At 41.6% G+C, this 27,791-nt stretch overlaps 1 long non-coding RNA gene and 1 pseudogene across 4 annotated transcripts in view; one reads left to right on the forward strand and one right to left on the reverse strand.

Annotated features, from left to right (window-relative positions):
* Positions 1–27,791, reverse strand: part of LOC143647096 (uncharacterized) — a 190,719-nt gene that overhangs the window by 76,562 nt on the left and 86,366 nt on the right. For 3 of the 4 annotated variants that reach the window (XR_013157839.1, XR_013157841.1, XR_013157842.1), the window contains one exon: positions 293–395. The exons of the other annotated variant lie outside the window; for it this stretch is intronic. This is a non-coding gene — a long non-coding RNA (uncharacterized LOC143647096). The remainder of the gene's footprint in view (positions 1–292; positions 396–27,791) is intronic. 4 annotated transcript variants of the gene reach the window in all.
* On the forward strand, positions 6,019–27,541 carry LOC143646341 (threonine synthase-like 2; annotated as a pseudogene).

Below are 27,791 nucleotides of genomic sequence, written 5' to 3' on the forward strand. Positions count from 1 at the left end.
TAAAAATCATAAGAGGATATTATGAACAATTATTATGCCAACAAACTTGACAATTTAGATGAAATGAACAAACTTTTAGAAACATACAAACTATGTTCAAATTCTAATGAAGTGAGAAGAAACAGAAGATCTGAACAAACCAATTCCAAGTCAAGTGATTCAATTGGTTATTAAAAATCTTCCTACAAAGAAAACCCCCTAGCCAGATAGCTTCACAGGGGAATTTTATCAAACATTTCTAAATGAACTAATACCAAGTCTGCTTAAACTCTTGTGAAAATTAAGAAAATACCTTTTGGTTTTGTGCAGAGTGCTGGCTTTCATTTCTCAACCGGCCACCATTGGAGAGATTCTTCTTCTGTTAGTCAACTGATTATGGGACAACCTATGAGAAACTGGAAGATAAAGTTGAGTTGAAGGCAATTTTGAGCTTTCTCTATGTGTGTCCTATCAACAAGTGTAAGGTCCAAACTAAGAATTTGGGAATCTAAGTCCATTCCACCTGAAAGATGACCTCAGACTAATGAGAACTCTAGCTTCACTTTAAAATGCTGATAGATTTTTAAAATATTGGTGGAGGACTTCTGGGAAGATGGCCAACTAGAGTAGACAGAGATTAGCCCTGCCCCATGGAAAAGTTAGAGAAGGGACAGGAGGGCCACTGAGTCAGCAATTCAGGAGTGCGGCTGACCTACGAGAGCCTTCTGCACCACAGGCAGGAGCCAGAGGCCAAGTAACTGAGAGGCAGAAAGCCAGAGCTTGCAGCGAAGACACAGAGCCAAGGAGCCCCTGGGAGTGCATGGACAAGAACATAAGATTAGGAAGCAAGCCAGGCCGAGTTTCTTGAGTGCACTACCCTCACAAGCGCAGCCCCATGACTGGTGTTTGCCCCATACCCCACACACCTGAACCCCCTCACCTGCTCCCATTCTGTGTGCTCCAGCTGCCCCCACCCCACCAGCCCCAGTATAAGTACCCTACCCCCCATCCCCACCCGAAGTGCAGCCTAACCAACTCTCCTGCATAATTCCCGAGCACTGCCTCCCCCTCCCTGACCCTTGCAGGTTATTGCCAGCACATAAAGTTTGCGGGCACTAACCTCCTACTACCCCCGCCCCCTGCTCATAGTGTCACACAGTGTCACCAAGCCCTCCCTAAACTCGTTGCATTCATTTATGGCACTCCCAGGCCCATGCATGCGCTCAGGTCTCCAACCACGTCATTCTGCTCTGGGAACCATACTTTATAGCAGTTCTAGAACTGTACAGCCCTCAGCTTCACTTCCAAGCTCTGAGGAAGTGCCAACCTGTGCAGCCAGGTCACATCTGCCGGCAATCCATGAAGGCGTAACTCAAACCTGCTGCCACAGCTCTATGCATACACACAAAGGACCCTGTGCCTTAGACCAATGCACACCAGGGTTATACCCTCCAGACTGGTGCACCCGCACAGCTACATCCTTCCTGGCTGCTGGGCACCCATGTTCACATGCATCATTGTAACATCCCCAAGCTGTGCCCATACCTGCCCTGAAACAAATCACTGGACTGAGCGCTCCACCCCATGCCCTGCTCCCTGCTGTACAATCATCCTGCAAACACAAAGCCTTAGACTACTGAGAGAAATCAACTCCCAAAGTAAATCAATCAAGATATTTACATGTGACAAAGACAGCAGAAGATCACTAAGCATATCACAATGCAGACAGATATAGCTCTACCTAATGACCAAATTAAAACACCAGAGGAGACACAGATGTTGGAGCAACTAATCAAAGATGCTCATACAACTCTACTTAATAAAAGAAGTGGGATAGCAAATGGCATAAAGGAGATCAAGAAGACAGTAGAAGAGTACAAAGAGGCATTTGAAAGAATAAGTAGAAAAACAGCAAAAATCACAGAGATTAGACTCTGTTGATCAAATAGAAAACATACTAGAAGCACACAACACCAGATTTTAAGAGGCATAAGAAAGAATAAGTGATATAGAGGACAGGGTAATTGACTGTGAAGACTCAAAACCGCAAATTGCAAAAAAAGATGGAAAAAATTGAATGGGAGCTCAAGGAAATGATAGACAAAACAAAGTGCACAAATATAAGAATCATTGGTGTTCCAGAAGGAGAAGAGAGGAGTAAAGGGCTAGGAAGAGTAGTTCAGGATATAATGGGGGCAAACTTCCCAACCCTCATATAAGACATAAATATACAAGTCAAAGAAGCCCAAGAACTCCAAACAGAATGAATACAAAGAGGCCTTCCCCAAGTCACCTACTAATCAGCCTGTCAAATGTTGAAGAGAAGCAGAAAATCCTGAAAGTGGCAAGGGAAAAAGAAACTACTACCTACAAGAGAAATCAAATAAGACTGAGTTCACCCTACTCAACTAGCACCCCTGGAGGTGAGAAGGCAATGGTATGATATATTCAATATCCTAAAAAGAAATATTCAAGAATTCTGTACCAGCCAAACTGTCCTTCAAAACTGAGGAAAGATTAGAGGTTTCACAGGCAAAGAAGTTCTGAAAGAATTTGTCAACAAGAGGCCGGCCCTATAAGAAATACTAAAAGGAATCCTGTCAGCTGAAAAAAAGGCAGGAGAGGGAGGTCTGGGGGAGGGCACAGAAGTAAGTACCACTAAGGATAATTTAAATAATACCAAGAGAAAGAGGGAAAAGAATATATAGATCTGACAAATAAAAAAGATAAGATGGTGGAATCAAGAAATGCCTTTTCAGTAATAACTTTGAATGTTAACAGACTAAATTTACCGATTAAACAATGCACATTGGCAGAATAGATTAAGAAACATAATCCAGCTATATGCTGCTTACAAGAGACTCATCTTGAACACAAGGATACAAATAGACTGAAAGTGAAAGGATGGGAAAAGATTTTCCATGCAAGTTGTAACCAAAAGAAAACAGGAGTAGCTATACTAATATTGGACAAAATAGACTTTAAATGTAAAGACATCATAAGAGATAAAAAAGAACACTATATACTAATTAGAGGGTCAATTCACCAAAAGCTATCACAATCATAAATGTTTATGCTCCCAATCGAGGAGCACAAAAGTTCATGAGACAGACATTGGCAAAACTGAAGGGAGCGACAGATGTTTCAACAATAATAGTAGGAGACTTCAATACACCACTCTTCTCTATAGACAGAACAACCAGACAGAAGATCAACAAGGAAACAGAGAAGTTAAATAACTTGAGAAATAAATTAGACCTAACAAACATATGTAGGCCATTGCACCCCAAAGCACAAGGATATACATTCTTCTCTAGTGCTCATGGAACATTCTCCAGAATAGATCATATGCTGGGGCACAAAATAGGTCTTTATAAATTTAAAATATTGAAATTATTCAAAGCACATTCTCTGATCACAATGGGATGAAGCTGGATCTCAATAACCACCAAAGAGTGAGAACATTCACAAATATATGGAGATTAAATAACACACTCTTAAACAACCAGTGGGTCAAAGAAGAAATTGCCAGAGAAATCAGTAGCTATCTGGAGATGAATGAAAATGAGAATATAACTTATCAGAACCTCTGGCATGTGGCAAAGGCTGTGCTGAGAGGGAAATTTGCTGCCTTAAATGCCTCTATTAAAAAACAAGAAGAGCAAAAATCAAGGACTTAACAGTACACCTGGAGGAACATGAGAAAGAACAGCAAACTAACCCCAAAGCAAATAGGAGAAGAGAAATAACAAAGATTAAAGCAGAGATAAAGGAGGAGAAAAAAAGAACAAAAGAAACAATAAAACCAAAAGCTGGTTCTTTGAGAAAATCAATAAAATTGATGGGCCACTAGCAAGACTGACAAAGAAGAAAAGAGAGAGGATGCAAATAAAAAAATCAGAAATGAGGAGAGGTGCGTCACCACACACGCTGAAGAAATAAAAGAAATCATAAGAGGATATTATGCACAATTATGCGCCAACAAACTAGACAACTTAGATGAAATGGAGAAGTTCCTGGAGACACACAAACACGTTACACTGACTCAGGAAGAAGTAGATCAGTCATCAAAATCTTCCTACAAAGAAAAGTCCAGGGCCAGATGGATTCACAGGGGAATTTTATCAAACATTCCATAAAGAACTAACACCAATTCTGCTCAAACTTTTCCGAAAAATAGAGGTAAAAGAAACTCTAACTCATTTTATGAAGCTAATATTATTTTAATACTAAAACCAAGTAAAGATGTTATAAGAAAGGAAAACTACAGGCCAAGCTCCCTAATGAATGTAGATGCAAAAATTCTGAATAAAATATTAGCAAATTGAATCCAACAGTATAATTAAAAGAATTATACACCATGACCAAGTGCAGTTTATACTAGAATGCACGGATGATTCAACACAGGAAAATCAATTAATGTAATACAGCATATGAACAAAAAAAAGGGAAAAATCACATGATCATCTCGATTGATGCTGAAAAAGCATTCGACAAAATTCTCCATCCTTTTCTGATAACAACACTCGAAAACATAGAAATGAAAGGTAACTTCCTCAATATGACAAGGGGAATATATGAAAAACCCATAGCCAGCATCATACTCAATGAAGAGAGACTGAAAACTTACCCCCTAAGATCCAGTACAAGACAAGGATGCCCACTGTGATCGCTACTATTCAACATTGTGCTGGAAGTTCTAGCTAGAGCAATCAGGCAGGACAAAGAAATAAAAGGCATCCAAATTGGAAAGGAAGAAGCAAAACTCTCATCATTTTCGGATGATATGATACTATACTTGGAACATCCTGAGAAATCTACAGCAAAGTTACTTGAGCTAATAAATTCAGCAAGGTGGTGGGATATAAAATTAATGTGCAAAGATCAGTAACATTTCTATACAGAAGCAATGACCTAGCTGAGGAGTGAGTTAAGGAAAAAATTCCATTCAAAATAGCAACTAAAAGAATCAAATGCTTAGGAATGAACTTAACTAGGGAGATAAAATTTCCTAGTTAACTTTGTACACAGAAAACTACATAGCATTGCTAAAGGAAATCAAAGGAGATCTAAAGAGGTGGAAAGGCATTCCCTGCTCATGGATAGTAGCCTAAGTATAGTTAAGACGTCAATTCTCCCCAAACTGATCTACAGATTCAACACAGCACCACTGAAAATTCTAAGAACCTACTTTGAAGATTTGGAAAAGCTAACTATCAAATTCATCTGGAAGGGAAAGAGACCCCAAATGCTAAAAGCATCCTAAAAATGAAGAATGAAGTGGGAGGATTAACACTACCTGACTTTTAAGCCTATTACAGGGGCAGGCCATGGTGGCTCAGCAGGCAGAGTTCTTGCCTGCCATGCCAGAGACCGAGGTTTGTATCCTGGTGCCTGTGCATGAGAAAAAAAAACCTATCATAAAGCTACAGCAGTCAAAACAGTATGGTACTGGCAGAAAGGCAGAAGCACTGACCAATGGAATCAAACTGAGAATGCAGAAATAGCCCACCAAATCTATGGTCAACTGATTTTTGACAAGGCCCCCAAATCCTCTGAACTGGAACAAAATAATCTTTTCAATAATTGGGCATGGAAGACCTGGATATCAATAGTCAAAACAATGAAAGAGGACCCCTATCTTACACCCTACACAAAAATTAACTCAAAGTGGGTCAAACACCTAAATATGAGAACTAGTACCATTATGCTTCTAGAAGAAAATGTAGGGAAACATCTTCAAGACCTAGTAATTGAAGGTAGCTTCCTAAACTTTATACCCAAAGCATGAGCAACAAAGAAAAAACAGATCAATGGAAACTCAAAATCAAATGCTTCTGCACCTTAAAAGACTTTGTCAAAAAGTCTAAGAGGCAGCCAACTCAATGGGAGAAAATATTTGGAAATCACATATCAGACAAGGGTTTGATTTCCTGTGTTTACAAAGAAATCATACAACTCAATAACAAAAGAACATACAATCCAATTATAAAATGGGCTAAAGATATGAATAGGCATTTTTCTGAAGAGCAAATACAGATGGCTCAAAAGCACATGAAAAGATGCTCATTTTCACTGGCTATAAGGGAAATGCAGATCAAGACTATAATGAGATACCACCTCACACGTATAAGAATGGCTCCTATTAAACAGGAAACTTTAAATATTGGAGAGGATGTGGAGAAACTGGGACACTTATGCACTGATGGTGGGAATGGATAATGGTGCAGCCACTATGGAAGACTGGCAGTTTCTTAGAAAACTAAATATTGAGTTGCCCTATGACCCAGTGTGGTAATTAGATTCAGTTATCAATTTGGCCAGGTGAAGGCACCAAGTTCTATTGCCGAGGACATGAGCCAACGGTACATGAACCTCATCTGTTGTTGATTACATCTGCAGTCAGCTAGGAGGCATGTCTGCTGCAGTGAATGATGTTTGACTTAATTGGCTGGTGCTTAAATCAGAGAGCGCAATGTAGCACAGCCCAAGCAGCTCAGCATACCTCATCTCAGCACTTGCAGCTCAGCCCAGGCCTTTGAAGATGCAGAAAGAAATCACCCCAGGGAAAGCTGTTGGGACCCAGAGGTCTGGAGAGAAGGCCAGCAGAGACCACCCTGAGCCTTCCCACATAAGAAAGTACCTCAGTTGAAAGATAGCTGCCTTTCCTCTGAAGAACTAATGGAATAAATTTCCTTTTATTAAAAGCCAGTCCATCTCTGATGTGTTGTATTCCAACAGCTAACAAACTAGAACACCCAGCAATAGCACTACTTGGTATAAAAGAAGTGAAAACAATGACACACAAAGACATTTGCACACTGATGTTCAAAGCAACATTATTCATAATTGCTAAAAGATGGAAACAAACCAGACGCCCATCAACAGATGTGTGGATCAACAAAATGTATATACATATGATGGAATATTATGCAGCAGTAAGACAAAATGATGTCCTGAAGCACATGACAAAATGGATGAGCCTTGAGGACATAATGCTGAACGAAATTAGCTAGACACAAAAAGACAGATACTGTATGATTCCACTTTTATGACCAGTATAAAGGTATAAATCAGAGGCTTATGATACAGAATACAGGGGATTTAGAGATACATAGACGCTAGAGATGGGTGAACCGTTAGCTAATGAGGTTGAACTCCAATGTAAAGAAATAGGTAGGAGCGAAGGTGATTCTCTAGTGGGTCCAGAAGTAATATTACCATATTTAAGATAAGCAAGATTGAAAGGAGTTGTATAGACCTACATGTCCCTCACACTAGAAATATGAATGAGTTCTTGTAAGAATTACCTCAAAGATATGATTCTTATATATTATAGAGATAGGAATGAAGCCAAACAGGTTGGGGTTAAAGTAGTTCAGAACATAGGGGTAAGAAAGACAGTGTCTATATTTTAGAACCACACATACTCTTTGAGACCAATGGAAGAAAGGTTTATTTGAGCTGGAATTGAAATTTTCTGTAGTGCATAATCTAATTCAACCTATCTGTACAGCTCATTTGAACAACTGAAACACAGGAAGCACAGAATAAGAAAGAGATCCTTTAATCCTGTATAGATTATTGTAATGCCTGGAAATATCCTAGACTATATTAAGCAGATAATCAAAAAGTATTGACAAAGTCGTCTCAGGGAGGGGAGAAAGACTATGCAACTATTAAAACTTACAATCAGGGAATCCCCTGATACCATTTCAAACTTTAGGGATACCCAAATCAATAGGCCATGCCCTTGATCATGAGTATTACTCTTGTGAAGTTTATGTAGGTAGCAGAGAAGTTTAGACTACCCATAAGCAAGCCTAAGAGTTACTTCTGGAGGACCCCTGTTGTTGCTCAGATGTGGCCTCAGTCTCTCTAAGCCCAACTCCGCAAGTGAAATCACTGCTTTCCCCCCTACAAGGGACATAACATCCAGGGGTGAAAGTCTCCCTGTTGAGGTGGGAGCATCAGACTCCCAGGGATGAAACCAGACCTGATTCCGTGTGATCAACAATTCCATCCTGACCAAATGGGGAAAAACAAATGTTATTAATAAAGTATCAGTGACAGACAGAGAGAGAGTCAAATAGAGTCGAGAGGCTACTCTGGAGGTTGCTCTTTTGCAAACTTTGGGTAGACCTTGCTACCTATCATAACCTGCCAACCCCCAACCAGGACCATTCCAGCCAATTCTAAAGAACACCTGGGGTAATATATAAGATTTCACAAGAATTCCAGGCAGTAGAGTAACTTGACAGAAACCTACAACCTCCAGATGGGTCCCTGGTCCAGATAAGTCCTGAAACCTAGCCCAGTCTCTCAGAACATCAATTGTTCCATCTCCCTACCCCATATTAGTGACAGACCCTTTCAGTATCAAAAATTTAGAATTGCCATAGCCCAAAGAACCCAAAGAAAGGTATGGAAAGCTCAAAGATGATGGCGAAGTTATACATAGAAGATAGAAATTAAGAAATGAATTTTAATGCTGAATATTAAGTTGATATCTCTTTTAGTCTCCAGTATTTTAGCACAGCTAGAGGTAAAAACCTAAAATTGTGGAACTGTAACCCATGTCAAAGTCTGAAATACGTCCTACAACTAATTGTGGTACTGTGCTTTGAAATTTATAGCTTTTTTGTATATATGTTATTGTTCACAAAAAAAGAAGGAAAAAAAGTCAGTTGTGATGATAAAAAAGCATGTTAGCCCTCTAGCCTCCTATACTGTGGACCATCTAAAAAGAAACACAAGAGGGGATCATATGGTAGCCCATGACAAACTCTGGGATCAATCCTGTAACCACTTTTTAAAGAGTGCTTTGAAAACTATTGCTTTTTTATTCCTTTGCTTTGTATATGTTATACAATACAATTTAAAAAGTTTAAAAAAGTTAAGAAAATAGAAACAATACCTAACTCATTTTATGAAACTAACATCAATCTAATACCAAAACTGAATAAAGATGCTATAAGAAAAGAAAATTACAGACCAAAATCCCTAATGAACATAGATGCAAAAATTCTCAATAAAATACTGGCAAATTGAAACCAACAATGTATCAGAAGAATTACACACCACAACCAATTGGGGTTTATACCAGGAATGTGGTTCAATATAAGAAAATCAGTTAATGTAATACAGCACATTAACAAATCAAAAGGGAAAAAGCTTATGAACTTATCGATTGATGCTGAAAAAGCATTCAACAAAATTCAGCAGCCTTTTCTGATAGAAACACTTCAAAAGGTAGTAATCGAAGGAAACTTTCTTAACGTCATAAAAGGTATATTTAAGATAAACCATGGTCAACATCTTTCTCAACAGTGAGAGACTGAAAACATTCCCCTTAGGATCATGGATGAGACAAGGAAGCCCATTGTCACCACTGTTATTCAACATTGTTGAATACTAGAAGTTTTGGCTAGAGCAGTTAGGCAGGACAAGGAGATAAAAGGCATCCAACTAGGAAACAAAAAAGTAAAACTTTCATTCTTTGCAGATGATGATTCTTTACTTGGAAAATCCTGTGATATCTACGACAAAATTATTTGAATTAATTAAAAAGTTCAGCTAAGTGGCTGAACAAATTAGCATATAAAAATCAGTACTGTCTCTATATAGAAGTGATGACCTCACTGACGAGACATTTAAGGAAAAAATTCCATCCAAAATAGTCAATAAAATGATAAAGTATCTAGGAATAAGCTTAAACACGATGTAAAGGACCTATCCACCAAAAATTACAAAACGTTGCTTAAAGAAATCAAAGAACTTGGCAGATGGAAAGACATTCCATGCTTATGGGTATGAAGGTTTAATGTTGTTAAGATGTCATTGGGAGTCATTAAAGTGTGGCTTTTGAAAAAATACTTATTGGGAATAAAAAGGAAGACAGAGGCAGATTTCAATATCTGAATCCCTATAATGCTCACCCACCCACCGATGGCAGCTTCTCTTAAATCTGCAGGCAAACAGGTAAAAATAAAATAAAAATAAAAATAGTTAGCCTTAGTGTTGGAGAGGAGGTAGAGAAAGAGAAACATTCACTGCTGGTGGAATATTATTCAACTGTAAAAAAGGAATAAAGTCCTGAGACATTCGACTGCATGGATGAACCTGGAGAACATTATACTGAAAGAAATAAGCTAGACACAAAAGGACAAATATTTTATTATCTCACTAATATAAACCAAATATAGTAAGAAACTCATAATGTTAGAATCTAGAATATAGGTTACCAGGAGATAGAATGGAGGTAGTGAATGGGGAACTGATGTTTAATTTGTGCAGAATATCTATTTAGGTTGATGATAAATGTTTGGAAAGGTATGGAGTTGATGATAGCACATCACTGTGAGTATAATTAACAGTGCTGAATTATGAGTATGAAATTGGATGAGAGAGGTAGTTTTAGGTCATATATGTCACTAGAAAGAAAGCCAGAGGATAAACCATGGGACTATAACACAGTGAGTCCTGTGGTGGCTGATGTCTATGGTGAAGCACGAACATAAGAATGTTCTTCCTGAACTAGAACAAATGTATGTCACTATTACAAGGTGTTAACAACAGGGCGATATATGGGGAAAATACACCTGATGCAAATTATGGACTATAGTTAACAGTAGGACTTTATATTCTTTAAATATAAGCAAATCTATAGAGACAGAATTAGATGAGTGTCAGGTAGGTTACTGGGGAAGGATAGAGGGGTTAAGAGGTGGCTGCTAATGTTGTAAACATTAGCCACCTAATGTTGTAACCAGGGTGGGTAAATGTTGTAAAATTGAGTGTTATGATGAGTGCATGGCTCTGTGATTATACTGAAAGGCATAGATTGTACACCTTGAAACTAAAATTTCACCCTCGTCTCCTTCAAGTTTGGATCCAATGGAGAAATGGACTCAGATCAGGGTGGGTTGATTGCTGGTTGAGCTGGATTGGGGTATGCAACTTAGACCACTGCCTAATGGGTTTTGTACTAATTTGCCCATAGATTAAACTGAATGCTCACCTGACTTCAGGGAGGAATCCTGCCCAGGCGAGCTTACCCAACCTGTGGCCTAAATGAGGGCAGAAGGGTAGTCCACATGGGATAGTGAGTTTCCACCATAGCCCCTGAAAGAGGGCAGTGAAAGGAAGGTTCTGCCTCTCCCAGGCTCACAATCACAAAAACCATACCTCCTCCTTCACTGAAGGGTGGGGTAGAGGGGAAGGAATATAAGGAGTTCTTTATCCAATATTTCCAGAAGGTGGTGGACATTTTAAACTTCATTTTATATGCTGGCTGAAAATGGTTCCCAGTACATTTTCTGATCTCGCGAAGCTCAGTCATTATTCAGGGCCCAGGAATGGGAGGCATAGCTTCTACCCTTGAAGAGCTGGAAAGCAAGGGGGTTGTGGGTCCCGGCAGGGTGGGCTCAGCCAGGGAGGGCCTCTCTGAGGGGATGCTGTCTACCTGGGGTACTTGCAGCCCCAGTAGCTGCCTCTCCTCTCTCTTCTGGCAGTGGAGGGGAATAGTGATGAGCTCGATGAACCCATCAGGGCCATGTTTGCTGATGTGCTTTTGTCCAGAAGCACAATCTGATGAGCCTGAATTCAATCAACTGGTCCAGGGTCCTTGTGCAAATCGCCCACCACTTCTTTGCTTACTTCCAATGTGCGCCATCCCTGGACACAGTGCCCCTGCCCCCTGTGGAGGTGATCGTGCTGACGGGGGCTGCTAGGAACCTGGCAGGTAAGGAGACCCTGGGGCTGGAATGGGCTGTCAGGAAAGCACCTGTGGCCTCGTCCTTCCAGCTGCACTATGCTGCAACTGTGAGGAGCAAGAAGGCGGTGCCCTGGTTCTCAAAGGGGTGGGGAACTGTGCAGAATAAGCTCCTGGGACATTCCCCTGATTTTCTGGGGGCACAGCCCCGCTTCTTGCTGCAGGTGGAGAAGGGGTGGCTGACCTCAGCATGTCTGGTGGCCTCTCCTGTCCTTATCTGTGGCGGGAGTGTCCACTCCACAGAGGACAAAGAGACGTGGTCGAGGTCCAGCCACTGTGTCCAGCTGGCAGGGCCCTCCTCTGGAGTATCCGCTGAGTGATATTTGAATTGGAGGCTGTCTGTGGTCTGACTCTCAGCCTCGGTCAGCTGACTGCCATGTGGGCCAGGGGCTCAACTGGCACAATCTGTTTCAACTGGGACACACTCCCTGTCCACCAAGGTGGAAAGGGTGTTGGACTGAGGGTGGTGGCCTTGCCCTACCATTTCTTAGCTGGGTAGCTGTGGGGTGGCCCACTGGGAGTTCATCATCCACAAAAGGAAGACTGGATTGCCTCTCTCATCTCCCAAGGCTACTGGGAGGGGCAAATAAGACTCTTATTTGTATAAGAGCTTTCTAAGTGTACAGTGTTACAGGCAGCACGGTGCTGAAATCATTTCTATAACAATAACTGACATTTGCTAACTAATCCCTGTGTGTCAGGCACTGTTCAGAGTGCTTGCTGTGTAGTCACTCAGTAGGACTGTTTTTTTATTTCCATTTTACAATGAGGAAACTGAGGTACAGAGAGGTTATCTGACTCACTGGTGGTAGGCAGAGATGGGACAGCGGCTCCTACAGATGTTTCTGTCCCTGACACTATGCAGGATGGTGAAAAGTTGCAGGGCTTGGGAACCTTCCCAAATTTCAGGAGCTGAGGCTTGGGGGAAGAGGGGCAGCAGGTAAAGCAAGGACCGCTCAACCGAGCTCTCTGTGATGGCTGCCCCCCATCCCCACTTAGTCACCTTCCAGTGCCTGGTGCTGTCCCCGCCTTCTGTGTCCCAGGCCCACCACAGTGCCCGCACAATATAAACCTGTGATCAGCATTGGCATAGGCATCGCCTCACCCCACTCCACCAGGAGATCGGTCTGTGCGTTTCCTTGTCCTATGGGGACATCGTGGCACTTTTAAGAGGATCCAGTGACATAAGAATGCTGAACATGCTTGGTAAAATTCATAGTGATTTTGGGATGGCTGATGACCCCTAACGCCTCTTAGCCCCTCTCCAGGAACCTCCTCAGCCACCTTACACGCAGGGCTCCACATGCAGGTTGAGGAATTGCTCATTCCAGGTCATGAGAGCTAGTATCAGGGTGGCCCCATGATGCTCGGTCCTCCCGTGTGCCTCTCCAAGAGATACCATCAAAAGACAGTGGTTCTTGGGGTGTAAGGCGGGGCATGTGTTCTGGACTTAGAGGATGTAGTTCAAATCCTTTCTCTGCCAACAGCAGGTTTTTCATGGATCACTTCAAACTCCTGGAGCCTCTTTTCCCCTGCTGCAAATGGGGTATTTAAAGATGGGAAACACGTGCCAGCACCAGGCAGGGGGCAGTTCAGAGAATAGCCACAGGCAGTGATGCTGTCTACCCTCTCTCCTCCTCCTCATCTCCCTACTCCTCCTCCTCTCCATCCACTTTTCTTCCCCTCGCCTCCTCCTCCTTCTCCTTCTCCTTCCTTCTCTCCTCCTCTTCTCTTTCTAACAGTTCTATTTAGCTATAACTCACACTGTACAGTTTACCCATTTAAAGTGTACAAATTCAGTACGTTTTGAGTATGTTCACAGTTGTGCAACCATTGCCACACTCAATGTGAGAACATTCTCATCACACCTACAAGAAATCTCATGCCCGTTAGCAGTCACCCCTCACTCCCACCCCCTCCAACCCAAGCCAACCACTCATCTACTTTTTCTTTGAATAATTAAAGAAAAAAAAAGAAATTAACCCGACATTTAGAAATCATTGAGTTCTACATATGCAATCAGTAATTCTTAACATCATCACATAGATGCATGATCATCATTTCTTAATACATTTGCAACGATTTAGAAGAACTAGCAAAACAACAGAAAAAGATATAGAATGTTAATATAGAGAAAAAATATAAAAATAATAATAATAGTAAAAAAAAAGACAAACAAACAAACAACAGACAAAAAAAACCCCATAGCTCAGATGCAGCTTCATTCAGTGTCTTAACATGATTACTTTACAATTAGGTATTATTGTGCTGTCCATTTTTGAGTTTTTGTATCTAGTCCTGTTGCACAGTCTGTATCCCTTCAGCTCCAATTATCCATTATCTTACCCTGTTTCTAACTCCTGCTGGACTCTGTTACCAATGACATATTCCAAGTTTATTCTCGAATGTCGGTTCACATCAGTGGGACCATACAGTATTTGTCCTTTAGTTTTTGGCTACACTCACTCAGCATAATGTTCTCTAGTTCCATCCATGTTATTACATGCTTCATAAGTTTATCCTGTTTTAAAGCTGCATAATATTCCATCATATGTATATACCACAGTTTGTTTAGCCACTCATCTGTTGATGGACATTTTGGCTGTTTCCATCTCTTTGCAATTATAAATAACGCTGCTATAAACATTGGTGTGCAGATGTCCGTTTGTGTCTTTGCCCTTAATTCCTTTGAGTAGATACCTAGCAATGGTATTGCTGGGTCGTATGGCAATTCTATATTCAGTTTTTTGAAGAACCACCAAACTGCCTTCCACAGTGGTTGCACCATTTGACATTCCCACCAACAGTGGATAAGTATGCCTTTTTCTCCGCATCCTCTCCAGCACTTGTTATTTTCTGTTTTGTTCATAATGGCCATTCTGGTGGGTGTGAGATGATATCTCATTGTGGTTTTGATTTGCATTTCTCTAATGGCCAGGGACATTGAGCATCTCTTCATGTGCCTCTTCGCCATCCGTATTTCCTCTTCTGAGAGGTGTCTGTTCAAGTCTTTTTCCCATTTTGTAATTGGGTTGGCTGTCTTTTTGTTGTTGAGTTGAACAATCTCTTTATAAATTCTGGATACTAGACCTTTATCTGATATGTCATTTCCAAATATTGTCCCCCATTGTGTAGGCTGTCTTTCTACTTTCTTGATGAAGTTCTTTGATGCACAAAAGTGTTTAATTTTGAGGAGCTCCCATTTATTTATTTCCTTCTTCAGTGCTCTTGCTTTAGGTTTAAGGTCCATAAAACCGCCTCCAATTGTAAGTTTCATGAGATATCTTCCTACATTTCCCTCTAACTGTTTTATGGTCTTAGACCTAATGTTTAGATCTTTGATCCATTTTGAGTTAACTTTTGTATAGGGTGTGAGATACGGGTCCTCTTTCATTCTTTTGCATATGGATATCCAGTTCTCTAGGCACCATTTATTGAAGAGACTGTTCTGTCCCAGGTGAATTGGCTTGACTGCCTTATCAAAGATCAAATGTCCATAGATGAGAGGGTCTATATCTGAGCACTCTATTCGATTCCATTGGTCGATATATCTATCTTTATGCCAATACCATGCTGTTTTGACCACTGTGGCTTCATAATATGCCTTAAAGTCAGGCAGCGCGAGACCTCCAGCTTCGTTTTTTTTCCTCAAGATGTTTTTAGTAATTCGGGGCACCCTGCCCTTCCAGATATATTTGCTTATTGGTTTTTCTATTTCTGAAAAATAAGTTGTTGGGATTTTGATTGGTATTGCATTGAATCTGTAAATCAATTTAGGTAGGATTGACATCTTAACTATATTTAGTCTTCCAATCCATGAACACGGTATGCCCTTCCATCTATTTAGGTCTTCTCTGATTTCTTTTAACAGTTTTTTGTAGTTTTCTTTATATGGGTTTTTTGTCTCTTTAGTTAAATTTATTCCTAGGTATTTTATTCTTTTAGTTGCAATTGTAAATGGGATTCGTTTCTTGATTTCCCCCTCAGCTTGTTCATTACTAGTGTATACAAATGCTACAGATTTTTGAATGTTGATCTTGTAACCTGCTACTTTGCTCTACTCATTTAGTAGCTCTAGTAGTTTTGTTGTGGATTTTTCCGGGTTTTCGACGTATAGTATCATATCGTCTGCAAACAGTGATAGTTTTACTTCTTCCTTTCCAATTTTGATGCCTTGTATTTCTTTTTCTTGTCTAATTGCTCTGGCTAGAACCTCCAACACAATGTTGAATAACAGTGGTGATAGTGGACATCCTTGTCTTGTTCCTGATCTTAGGGGGAAAGTTTTCAATTTTTCCCCATTGAGGATGATATTAGCTGTGGGTTTTTCATATATTCCCTCTATCATTTTAAGGAAGTTCCCTTGTATTCCTATCTTTTGAAGTGTTTTCAACAGGAAAGGATGTTGAATCTTGTCAAATGCCTTCTCTGCATCAATTGAGATGATCATGTGATTTTTCTGCTTTGATTTGTTGATATGGTGTATTACATTAATTGATTTTCTTATGTTGAACCATCCTTGCATACCTGGGATGAATCCTACTTGGTCATGATGTATAATTCTTTCAATGTGTTGATGGATACGATTTGCTAGAATTTTATTGAGGATTTTTGCATCTATATTCATTAGAGAGATTGGTCTGTAGTTTTCTTTTTTTTTGTAATATCTTTTCCTGGTTTTGGTATGAGGGTGATGTTGGCTTCATAGAATGAAATAGGTAGCTTTCCCTCCACTTCGATTTTTTTGAAGAGTTTGAGGAGAGTTGGTACTAATTCTTTCTGGAATGTTTGATAGAATTCACATGTGAAGTCATCTGGTCCTGGACTTTTCTTTTTAGGAAGCTTTTGAATGACTGATTCAATTTCTTTATTTGTGATTGGTTTGTTGAGGTCATCTATTTCTTCTTGAGTCAAAGTTGGTTGTTCATGTCTTTCCAGGAACCCGTCCATTTCATCTAAATTGTTGAATTTATTAGCATAAAGTTGTTCATAGTATCCTGTTATTAACTCCTTTATTTCTGTGAGACCAGGAGTTATGTCTCCTCTTCCATTTCTGATCTTATTCATTTGTATCCTCTCTCTTCTTCTTTTTCTCAATCTTGCTAAGAGCCCATCAATCTTATTGATTTTCTCATAGAACCAACTTCTGGTTTTACTGATTTTCTCAATTGTTTTCATGTTTTCAATTTCATTTATTTCTGCTCTAATCTTTGTTATTTCTTTCCTTTTGCTTGCTTTGGGATTAGTTTGCGGTTCTTTCTCCAGTTCTTCCAAGTGGACAGTTAATTCCTGAATTTTTTTTTGCCTTTTCTTCTTTTCTGATATAGGAATTCAGGGCAATAAATTTCCCTCTTAGCACTGCCTTTGCTGCGTCCCATAAGTTTTGATATGTTGTGTTTTCGTTTTCATTCGCCTCGAGGTATTTACTAATTTCTCTTGCAATTTCTTCTTTGACCCACTCGTTGTTTAAGAGTGTGTTGTTGAGCCTCCACGTATTTGTGAATTTTCTGGCATTCTGCCTATTATTGATTTCCAACTTCATTCCTTAATGATCCGAGAAAGAGTTGTATATGATTTCAATCTTTTTAAATTTGTTAAGACTTGCTTTGTGACCCAGCATATGGTCTATCTTTGAGAATGATCCATGAGCACTTGAGAAAAAGGTGTATCCTGCTGTTGTGGGATGTAATGTCCTATAAATGTCTGTTAAGTCTAGCTCATTTATAGTAATAGTCAGATTCTCTATCTCTTTATTGATCCTCTGTCTAGATGTTCTGCCCATTGATGAGAGTGGTGAATTAAAGTCTCCAACTATTATGGTATATGTGTCTATTTCCCTTTTCAGTGTTTGCAGTGTGTTCCTCACGTATTTTGGGGCATTCTGGTCCGGTGCATAAATATTTATGATTGTTATGTCTTCTTGTTTAATTGTTCCTTTTATTAGTAGATAGTGTCCTTCTTTGTCTCTTTTAACTGTTTTACATTTGAAGTCTAATTTGTTGGATATTAGTATAGCTACTGCTGCTCTTTTCTGGTTGTTATTTGCATGAAATATCTTTTTCCAACCTTTCACTTTCAACCTACGTTTATCTTTGGGTCTAAGATGTGTTTCCTGTAGACAGCATATAGAAGGATCCTGTTTTTTAATCCATTCTGCCAGTCTATGTCTTTTGATTGGGGAATTCGGTCCATTAACATTTAGTGTTATTACTGTTTGGATAATATTTTCCTCTAACATTTTGCCTTTTGTATTATATATATCATATCTGACTTTCCTTCTTTCTACACTCTTCTCCATACCTCTCTCTTCTGTCTTTTCGTATCTGACTCTAGTGCTCCCTTTAGTATTTCTTGCAGAGCTGGTCTCTTGGTCACAAATTCTCTCAGTGACTTTTTGTCTGAGAATGTTTTAATTTCTCCCTCATTTTTGAAGGACAAGTTGGCTGGATATAGGAGTCTTGGTTGGCAGGTTTTCTCTTTTAGTAATTTAAATATATCATCCCACTGTCTTCTAGCTTCCATGGTTTCTGCTGAGAAATCTACACATAGTCTTATTGGGTTTCCCTTGTATGTGATGGATTGTTTTTCTCTTGCTGCTTTCAAGATCCTCTCTTTCTCTTTGACCTCTGACATTCTAACCAGTAAGTGTCTTGGAGAATGCCTATTTGGGTCTATTCTCTTTGGGGTGCGCTCCACTTCTTGGATCTGTAATTTTAGGTCTTTCATAAGAGTTGGGAAATTTTCAGTGATAATTTCTTCCATTAGTTTTTCTCCTCCTTTTCCCTTCTTTTCTCCTTCTGCGACACCCACAACACGTATATTTGTGCGATTCATATTGTCCTTCAGTTCCCTGATCCCCTGTTCAAAGTTTTCCATTCTTTTCCCTATAGTTTCTGTTTCTTTTTGGAATTCAGATGTTCCATCCTCCAAATCACTAATTCTATCTTCTGTCTCTTTGAATCTATCATTGTAGGTATCCATTGTTTTTTCCATCTTTTCTACTTTATCCTTCACTTCCATAAGTTCTGTGATTTGTTTTTTCAGTTTTTCTATTTCTTCTTTTTGTTCAGCCCATGTCTTCTTCATGTCCTCCCTCAATTTATCGATTTCATTTTTGAAGAGGTTTTCCATTTCTGTTCATATATTCAGCACTAGTTGTCTCAGCTCCTGTATCTCATTTGAACTATTGGTTTGTTCCTTTGACTGGACCATATTTTCAATTTTCTGAGCGTGATCCGTTATCTTCTGCTGGCGTCTGGGCATTTAGTCAGATTTCCCTAGGTGTTGGACCCAACAGGTTGAAAGATTTTTCTGTGAAATCTCTGGGTTCTGTTTTTTCCTATCCTGCCCAGTAGGTGGCACTCGTGGCACACGTTTGTCTGCGGGTCCCACCAGTAAAAGGTGCTGTGGGTCCTTTAACTTTGGAAAACTCTCGCTGTGGGGGCGGTTCGCCAGCCAAAATGGCTTGGAAGAGTGCCAGCCGGCCCGGGGATCCGAATGCGGGGAGGATCGCTGGCCACCGCAGCCTGGGAGAGCGCCCGTCCGAATCTCCTAGTCGGCCCAGGGCGCCAAGCATGGCGGGAGGGCACCAGCTGCCGCGGCCCGGGATAGTGCACCATTCCCAGCCGGACCGGGAAGTCACGTGTTTGGAAGGGACCCCGGTCACCGTTCTCCGTGGCCTGGGGATCGCCGATCCAATTCTCCCAGTTGTTCCGGGAAGGAGGAAGGGAGGGACTCCGGCCGCTTGCCGCCCCGGCCCGGGGAAGCCCGCGCCCCTCGGCGATCTCACTGGAGTGGGTTCTCCCAGCTAGTCAGCCATTCCAGGATGGAGTACGCTGTCTTTTTTATCTCTGTCGTGGCTCCGGGAGCTGTTCTGTATCGTTTCTACTCCCCTAGTAGCTGTTCTGGAGGAGGCACTTGTACATCTTTAGGTTGCGGTTTAGAAGCTAGGAGGAATCCATAGTCTAAGGAATCAGCAAGGCCATGCCTCCTCCTCAGAGTCTGCAGCATTCTGTGCACATCTACCAGGCGTTATCCGTTCCCTTGGCTTGTATCCCCACCTCATCTACTTTTTAAACAACTTGGTCACCAAGTGATTTAATGGGTAAAATACAGCTAATAAAGTTGTATTTTTCCTGCCCAGATTTTTGGTGGAGAGGGGTCAAATCATCATTTTCAGGACCTTAGTGTAGCCGTGGGTTTTTTAGACCTCCATTCTCATCTGTCTTTTGGAGTGTCCCCACCCCCAACCCCACCTTGTTCCTCAAAGAGGAGTCACTCTGGGAAAGACTCTTTGAACCCTCCAAGCACTCTGAGTACTGTGCCCACAGTGTTTGATGGCATGTAATCCTGAGTGTTAATGGTGAGTTATGAGTGCCTGCCCTTCCCAATGGATTCCAGTATCCACTCTGCCACTTATAAGCTGTGTGACTGTCCCCTGAGCTCATTGTCCCCTTCTGTAAAAGGATAATGACATCCTTTACCTATGGGTCGCTGTCCTTACATCTATTAGATGAGATAGTGTGGGAATCTCCTGGCACTCTGACTGGTATAACTGGTGCCTCTCCCCCTCCCTCCTTTGAGAAAGCAGTGATGTGCTATGGGTTCCTGGATCTCCTGCACCGGGCTTGGCATATAGTAGAACGTCAAGTGTTTGCCAAGTCAAACCATCAAGAACAAGAGTCTCTTTGGAGAAAGGTGCTAGGCAAACGCAGATTTCAATGGTGTGGTATAAAAGGTATGAAAGGTGAGGAATAGTAAGAGCAGAGACTGGCACAGAAATGTCTGCAGAGCTAAACAAGAGCCTCATTCAACTCATCAGTGCCTGTCTTTACAGATACAATGCTCACCATGTCAGTTCCTCCTACATCGTTATTTTCTTGTTCATGTTGCAACACCAGCATACTCTGTCTCAGCACTTGCAATATTATAACAGGATTATATATTTATGTTTTGTCTTCCCAGAAGGGTTCTAAGTTCCTTAAGTTCAGAGCATGTGACTTATGCATCTGTGTACCTAGAATAATGTTAGGCATTTAAGTGCCCTCCGTTTTGTTTTGGTTTTGGTTTGCTTTGTTTTATTTAAATTTGGGCTGTTTCCCTGACTTTGACATATCTACCTTTGGTAAGAAACTTCTCCCTACTATGAATCTTGTCTCTTTAGCTGAAATGAATGGCCGCTAACTGCATATTTAATTGATTAACACAGGCTCTCCCACCAGAGGGAGATGTTATCCTACCTCATAAAGACCATTTCTGTATGATTGACAAGGTTCTGCCATAGTCCATTAATTTCATCCCATATCAGCTAAAATTTGATTCCAGTACAACCAAAGAACAAAAACAGTTTTCTTTCTTCTCCATTTATGCATTCTCAAACACTCTTCATTTTTTATGTGGATCAGAGTTTCCAACCTATACAATTTTCCTTCTTTCTGAAAAACTTTTACCTTTCTTGCAAGACAGGCCCAGTAGCAGCAAATTAAGACTTTCGTCTGAGAAAATATTTATTTGTCCTTTACTTTTAAAGGGTAATTTCTCTGCATACTGAATTTTAGACTTTTTCTTCTGATTTCTTTCAAGATGTTTTTCTTTGTCTTTGATTTTATGCTGATTGAATGTGATGTGCCAGGTGTAGAATTTTTTTATATTATTCCTGTTTGGTATTCTCAGAGCTTCATGGATCTATAGTTTGGTTCTCTCAATAATTTGGAGAAAGTTTCAATCATTACTACATCAAATATTTCTTCTGTTCTCCTGTTTCTTCTTCTGATAGCTCCATTATTTTAAATGTTACACCTTTTGTAATTGCCCCCACAGTCTTGGATATTCTGTTCTGGGGCTTCCCCCCCACACACACCATTCTTTTTTTCTCGTTTCTTTTTAGTTTGGGAAGGTTCCATTCACATATCTTTAGCTCACTGATAATTCCTCCACAAAGGAATTATCAAAGGAGCCCATCAAAGGCATTCTTCATTCGTGTTACAATGATTTTGGTTGCTGGCATTTCCTTTCTAGGCTTTCTTAGAGTTTCCATCTTTCTCTTTTCTACCCACCTGCTTTGCATATTGTCTACTTCTTCTACTAGATCTGTTCACAATTGATCATAGTTCTCTTAAATTCCTAGTCTGATGATTCAGAAATCTCTACTATATCTGATTTTGGTTCTGATGCTTGTTCTACCCCTTCACATTGCCTCCTTTGCCTTTTAATGTGCCTTCTAGTTTATTTTTTGTCAAAAGCTGGGCATGCTGCATTGCATAAAGAGACTACGGTAAGTAGTCCTTAGTGTGATGATTTGTGTTTACCTGGCTAGGAGTTAGACTGTGTTTACTGTTTGCGGTAGATGTAGGTGTCAGAGGATACAATTTTCTCTGATGTCCTCATTTCCTCTCTTGTTGGCTTTGGGTTTTTCTAGAGCCTTCTTCTTAAACAGGGCCTGAGCCTTGCCATTCCATCCAGCTTTTACTAATCAGGAGTCTTATTGGTGTGTGTAAGGTGTGTGTATTATGGGTGGAGGTGATGTGGGGGAGCCATCCATACTCCTGTGAACTCAGTCTCTTGTACGGCCCCTGGACTGTGACCTCGGCTTAGGTGAGATAGGAAGGCTGGAGGGGGCTAGAGCTGGGTATTTCCCTTCCCCATGTAGCTTAAGCTTTGCTAAGACTTAGTTGGTTAGGCGCTGGTAAAATTGTTTTCCTTGAGGGAAAGACATTTTTAAAGGGAACAGACCACTCTTGGCATATTTGAAATGATTGTTTTTTTCCCCTCAGCCTGCCACAAGCATGAGGGGGTCCTTCTCTGGTCTTCACGGTGGTATTTGGTGGGACTTCTGGAGGTAAAATTGGAGGACCACTTAGGCTGGGCCTTCAGGCGTTTTTATCCCTCCAGGTGGCCTCAGGCAATGAGACAGCATTAAGTGCTCCTTCCAGATGCTGTGGTACCTGCAGTTTTCTCGGCAGTGGTTGTCCTGTGACCTCAGTTCTCTGGTGGATTTAAAAAGAGTTTTGATATTCAGTTTTTCCAGCTTTTCTCATTACCTAATCTACACTTTGTCTCTATGGATCTGCATATTCTGGACATTTCATATTAATGGAATCATAACTCTGGTCTTTTAAGAGAGGCTTCTTTCACCCAGCATCATGTTTTCAAGGTTCATCTGTGATGTGGCACATATTAGTATTTCATTCTTTTTCACTGCCGAATAATATTCCATTCTATTTAAATATCACATTTGGATTATTCATTCATCAGTTGCTGGACATTTGGGTTATTTCCATTTTGGGCTATTATGAACAATGCTGCTATGAACATGTGTGTACCAATTTGTGTAGACATGTTTTCATTTCTCTTGGATATATAATCAGGAGTGGAATTACTGGGGCAAATGGTGACTCTATGCTGAACTTTTTGAGGAAACTGCCAGCTTTTTTGCAAAGCGGCTGCACCATCTCACACCCTCACCAGCAGTGTGGAAGGTTCTAGAGTCTCCAAAGCCTCACCAACACGTATTACCTTTCATATAAAGCCATCCTAGTGGGTGTGAAGGGGTACGTAATTGTGGCTTTGATTTGAGTTTCCCTGATGATTAATGACATTGAACAACATCATTTCATGTGCCTGTTGGTCATTTGTATATCTTCTTTGGAGAGATGTCTATTCAGACCCTCAACCCATTTTTAAATTGGGTTATTTCTGTTTTTACTGTTGAGTGGTAAAAGTTTGTGTTATATTATAGATACAAGTCCCTTATTAGTTGTCTAGTTTGCAAATATTTTTCCAGTTCTGTGAGTTGTCTTTTCATTTTCTTAACAGTGTCCTTTGAAGCACAGAAGCTTCAAAAGTCAGAAGTTTTAAATTTCAATGGAGTCCATGTCATCTGCTTTTCCTTTTGCGGCTTGTGCTTTGGGTGCCACATGGAACAAACCATGGCTCTTCTCTTCTATTCTCTTGCCCTCAGCCGGGTGCATCGCACAGAGCATGGGCCTGCCCATTCTCCTGGTGGCAGCCATGAACTGCAATGACATCATCTGCAGGACCATCCAGCATGGGGACTTCTGTCTGAGGCTGTCTAGCCAACCTTGGCATCAGCCATGGACATCCAGATGGGGTCGGTGGGGAGGTGTGCAGGTTGGGCCTAGGGGTGGTGCCAGGCATGGCTGGGCCAGGGTTGAGACCAGCATAGCCCTGGGACCCTGCCCCTCTGCTCAGGTACGCTACAACATAGAGAGGATCTTCTGGCTGCTCAGGCGCTCTGATGGCCAGGTGACCAGGAGGCTCATGGAGCAATGTGAAAGAACCCAAAGTCTGAGTCTGCCCAAGGAACCGCATGGCAAGGTCAGTCCCTACCTACCAGTCCTTTCTACCTCAGTGGAAAGGAAAGGATGCCACCATGAAACCAGACTTTGTGTTTGAAAGTCTGGTCACAAGACATGGTCTCTTGTTCCTTGAGCACCTGCCCACAGGCCTGTTAAGTGAATTAATATATGAATGAGGAGAGGCAGAAGAGAGTCTTGATGTACAGACCAATGGTACTTGCCTCTGAGGCAGCCATGAGACCTTGTTCAAGTTTCCTAACTCAGTGCCCCTATTTCCTCATCTGAAAAATGAGGATGTTAAAAATGCCTAGGGTTTTTGTTAGATATAAGTCAAGTGACCCTGTGAAGCATTTTGCATACTTCCTGGTGATATGCATTAGCGATGATTATTTTTCTTTATTGTTGTAGTTAATTTCCAAACATAAGAAGCCACTTTGTCCAGCTTTATGAGCTGATATCATTGTATCTGTTCAGTTTTTTTTCCCTTTAGAGTAAGAGAAATCTAGCAATCTGTTGAGAAGGATTGCTTTTATTTTAATGCAGTGAGTTGATGATCACTTATTTTATGTAAAAAAATAATATAACTTATGTTGAAGTTGTTTTTAATTTTCTCTACCACATTCCCACCAGATAGCCTCCAGTGGGCATGCCTAACTGCCTCACACCAACTCTGATCATTAAAAAATTGTTCGTGTTGACTTAGAATCTGCTCCTTCTAGCTTGCATACTGGTGTGCAGTCTGATTTTACTTAAGAACTTTTCCCATGTTTGAAGAGAATTTTCATTTACTCACTTCATCTTCCTGGTCCCTTTTGCTGTTCTTTCCATGGGACATAATGTTGCGTGGTGCTGTCCTTGTCCTAGTGTGTTTTCCAGAACTAGATACTTCTCTGTGCTTAGACCATGCAGACCGGGGTGGAATTTCCTTCTATCTTCTGGAATCCATCCTTCTTTTGAAGCAATCAAAGCTCAAATTACTTGATGAACGTGATGAATGGTTTGTTTTGCCATCCACATACCACCTCCCATCATAAATGAGGTGCTCCATAAAGATAGGTGTCCCATTCCTGGCTTCTTCATTCTCTTCCTAGCTGCAAATACAAGACACATTCCATCTGCTGGAATATTAGGTGCCTTCCAGAGAGTACATCTGGCTTGCATATTTCATAAACCAGTGTTTCTTGAGTCTGGGAGTAGTGGGGCCATCTCCATTGGTAGAAGTGATCCAGGAAAGATGTTTCCATTTAGGGAAGTCATTCATATTCACTTTTTCACTTGTTCCCTTCATATACATCTACTATGGGCCAGGAACTGGGCCTGGTGCTGCAGATATGAAGATAGGTAAAATACAGTTTTTGCCGTTGAGAACCCTAGTTGAGGATGTAACTATATAAACAACCTATAACAGCACAGGGTCTCAGATGTAGGTGAGTACGTGTGGGGTGTTTGGCTCAATATAAAGATGCAGTAAATTTTCAGGAACTATAAAATAATCCACCATCCTCAGGAAGCTCAGAGGAGTTTCCTGCCTACAGGAGGTACCCGGTGAGCTGAGTGGAAACTGATAAAAGGGGCTTTCACAACCCCAGAAAAGGAGTAGGCCAACAACAAAGAACCAGAAATGTTTGCTTTCAACCTGCCAGGCTTTGTCAGGTTCTTGAAAAAAACTGTATACCAATTTGCTGATTCTTAAGCCAAATCCTACCTAAATTTATTGACCTAAAATTCAAGTGTATCCTTCCTCCAAGTTGAGTGCATCAACTTAAAACTGGGAAACCAGATATGATTCTTAAGAGATTGTGGCCTAAGGAATCTGGCTTCCAAAAAGAGGTAGGGCCTCTGTTCCCAGGCTTCTGGAGAATAACCTCTACATCCTTGGGATTCCCCATGATAGAAGTGTCTTTTTAATTCATGACAGGCCTTCAGGACCACACCTGATCATTTATGCTAATGAGATGACTCAGGGTGGGGCCGGCCTCCCCCAGGTGGTCTTAGAGGGGGTACTGGCCATGCCAGAAAAACCAGCCCCGTGGTGAGAGCCTGAACTCTGACATCTGGTCTCAGCATGGAAGAGGGGCCTGAAGATCAGATTCAACCACATGGACCCAGATCAACCAACCTTGCCTATGCAGTGGGTCCCCAATAAAAACTCTGGACATGGAGGTTCCAGCAACCATCCCTGTTTGTCAGGTATATGTCAGTTTGCTGGGACAGTCAAGTGTCCTGACCCCACCGGGAGTGGACACAGAAGCTTCCCATTTGGGGCCTCTCCCAGACCTCACCTTATACCTCTCATCTTTTAGCTGCTGCTTTTCTGTGCCTTTTTGCTTAGTATAATCAAACTGTAATAAACAGAGCAGTTTCCTGAGTTCTTTGAGCTCTTCTGGAAAATTATGGAAACTGAGGGGTTGGCAGGAACGCCAAAATTTGTGACTGGTGTCTTAAGTGAGGGCAGCCTTGAGAGTGTGCCTCTCCCCTGTGGTCTTACCCAACCCAGCTTCATCGGAGTCAGCATTGCATTGTAGTTGATGCTAAAGTTGTTTGCAGAGGTTTAAACCTTCACAAAGTTAGAAATCAACATTTTTCTCTGAGCTAAATCTGAACGCAGCTGAGCATCCGTTCCCTTCAAATGCCTGCTGTTTATCTGGCTGGGAGGCATGAGGTAGGCTTTCAGCCACCACCCTCTCCTAAGCCCTATTCCCATCTCTGGGAACTGGGACCCATCAGCTTTCAGGGGCAGTGACGTCTGAGTCAGTGTCAGATGAGGCCATCACCCAGACCATGATCCGCTGCTGGGAAGAGAACCAATACTTGCTGTGCCCCCACTCAGTCATGGCTGTGAGCCACCATTACAAGCAGATGGATTTACAGCAACCCAGGTACAGTTCCTGGGGGACTCTGACTGTCAGGGGTCTGAAGAAGAGAAGACAGGAATGTTGAGAAATGGCTTTAATGCAACATCATAAGTGCCATGTAGAACCATGTGCCCTGAGCACCGCAGGACCAGCAGGCCCATGGCAGAGGTGACAGGGAGAGCCTCTGGGGGGTGGGGGTTGTCTGGGCCTGCAGTAAGGAGGAGCAGATGGACGGGCAGTTATTGTAGAGACAAATGGAAAGTACCCATCCTCTGTCTGCCTCTCCTCTGCACCTACTGTCCCCTGTTCCTCATCGTCCTCCCTTCTTCACATCCTTACTATACCTCATCCCTCCATCTAGCCTCCTGCCCACCCTCCCCAATTTACCCCACTATACCCCGGGGTGCTGCCTGGCCCCTGCCTCTGCAGCCAAGTTCTCAGAAGCTGTGCGGGCAGCCAGGCTGCCTCTGGAGGTCCCTGCAGAGATTCTGGCCCTGGAGCACAAGAAGACACTTTGCACCCTTATGTGGAGAGGTGACAACTGGATGCTCATGCTTTGCAAAACCATTGAGGCCCTGCGCCAACAGTGGTGGGCATATGCCAGCATCCTCTCCTAGGCTGTGGTGCTCAGGAAGGTGTACCCCCGCATCTGCCCTGTGTACCCTCTCCCAGGAGGAGCTGGTGTGGGAAGCTCACAGGAAGCTACTCAGCCAGGTCTAGGGCATTCTCCCCATCTGGGTCAGCAGGCTTTGCTCCATTCCCTCACTGCTCTGTGCTCTGACCATGCTGTGCTTTGAGGCTGGGTCGGGAGTGTGGATGATTGATGAAAGTGCCCCCTACTGTTCATGTGAAAGCTGCAGGACCTGC

The sequence above is a fragment of the Tamandua tetradactyla genome, chromosome 9 (genome assembly GCF_023851605.1).
Source record: "Tamandua tetradactyla isolate mTamTet1 chromosome 9, mTamTet1.pri, whole genome shotgun sequence".
Lineage (NCBI taxonomy): Eukaryota > Metazoa > Chordata > Mammalia > Pilosa > Myrmecophagidae > Tamandua > Tamandua tetradactyla.